Here is a 2,004-nt window from a genome sequence, read left to right as displayed (position 1 = left end):
GTTCCTCTTTCTCTGCATCCTTGCCAGCATCTGCTGTCACCTGAGTTTTTGATCTTAGCCATTCTGACTGGTGTGAGGTGGAATCTCAGGGTCATTTTGATTTTCATTTCCCTGATGACTAAACCCTTAGCCAAACTAACTGAAGGGCACAGAGACAGTATCCAAATTAACAAAATCAGAAATGAAAAGGGAGACATGAGTAGGGGAGCAGGGGTAGGGGAAGGGTATAGAGAACTCTCCGGATAGCATTTGAAATGTAAATAAAGAAAATATCTAATTAAAAAAAAAAGAAAGAAAGAAAAGGGAGACATAACAACTGAAACTGAAGAAATTCAAAAAATTATCAAATCCTACTACAAAAGCCTATACTCAACAGAACTNGAAAATCTGGATGAAATGGATAATTTTCTAGACAGATACCAGATACCTAAGTTAAATCAGGAACAGATAAATCATATAAACAGTCCCATAACCCCTAATGAAATAGAAGCAGTCATTAAACGTCTCCCAACCAAAAAAGGGCCAGGACCAGATGGGTTTGGTGCAAAACTCTATCAGACCTTCAAAGACCTAATACCAATACTCTTCAAACTATTCCACAAAATAGAAACAGAAGGAACACTATCTAATTCGTTCTAGAAAGCCACAGTTACGCTGATACAAAAACCACAGAAAGACCCAACAAAGAAAGAGAACTTTAGACTAATTTCCCTTATGAATATCGATGCAAAAATAGTTAATAAAATTCTCACAAACCAAATCCAGGAACACATCAAACCATCATTCACCATGATCAAGTAGGCTTCATTCCAGGGATGCAGGGATGGTTCAATATAGGGAAATCCATCAATGTAATCCACTATATAAACAAACTCAAGACAAGAACCACATGATCATCTCATTAGATCCTGAAAAAGCATTTGACAAAATCCAACACTCGTTCATGTTAAAAGTCTTGGAAAGATCAGGAATTCAAGGCCCATACCTAACCATATTAATATATAGCAAACCAGTAACCAACATCAAACTAGCAATTCCACTAACGTCAGGGACTAGACAAGGCTGCTCCCTACCTCCCAATCTATTCACTATAGTACTCAAACTTCCACCCAGAGCAATTAGACATCAAAAGGAAGTTGAAGGGATACAAATTATTTCTTAGAAAAAAATAAAGATATCTAAGCTTTACAAAATCCACTCATAAAAATGAACAACAAACCATTCACAAGCTTGGAGGAAATATTATCTAGATACAAGCATATCTACATAAATACATATGCATACATGTATGTATCCAAGAAAGGACTTGTAGCAAACATATGTCTTTTACAACACAGTGATAAAAACCAGAAATGTCGACTGCAAATGCTCAGTATGGTTATCACTCAAAGAAAATCATTCAAGCAGAGATGTGCTAGTCTGCCTAGGGGACATGGTACAGCAACAGCAAGTGACAGGAAGAAGGCCAACTAGAGATTTCCAACACCTTGGATACAAGTGACAGGAAGAAGGCCAACTAGAGATTTCCAACACCTTGGATACAAATGTAAAATTCTATCACATCTGCTCAATGGCTTAGCAAATTCTGCTCTAGGTATTTACCGAGGACAAATGTCATTTTAAAGGCACACAAGGACACTCTTGAAGTTTTCTTCTCAGCAGCCAAGCACTGGATACACCCAGCCCACAGTAGGAGAACAGATAAAAATTGTGGTAATAGTCATGCAGTCAAACTACACAGGACTTAAGAGTGGACCGTTGCTTCATATGATAACACACATGAACCCCCAAAATACTGTTTAAAAGAAAAATAAGTTAGCCATGTGTGGTGGTGCAAGTCTTTAATCTCAGCAGTCAGAAGGCAGAGGCAAGCTGATCTCTGAGTTCAGGCCAGCCTGGTCTACAGAGTGAGATCCAGGACATCTAAGGTTACAGAGACAAACCCTGTCTTGAAAATACAAAGAAGAAAGGAGGGAAGGGGAGGGGAGGGGAGGGGAGGGGCGA

At 38.7% G+C, this 2,004-nt stretch overlaps 1 protein-coding gene across 13 annotated transcripts in view; it reads right to left on the bottom strand.

Annotated features, from left to right (window-relative positions):
* Ttll5 (tubulin tyrosine ligase like 5) overlaps nucleotides 1-2,004 on the bottom strand; it is a 228,384-nt gene that overhangs the window by 151,918 nt on the left and 74,462 nt on the right. The window lies entirely within an intron of this gene.

This window comes from Mus pahari, chromosome 7 (genome assembly GCF_900095145.1).
Source record: "Mus pahari chromosome 7, PAHARI_EIJ_v1.1, whole genome shotgun sequence".
In the NCBI taxonomy this organism is placed as follows: Eukaryota; Metazoa; Chordata; class Mammalia; order Rodentia; family Muridae; genus Mus; species Mus pahari.
This window is presented reverse-complemented; position numbering and strand designations above follow the sequence as displayed.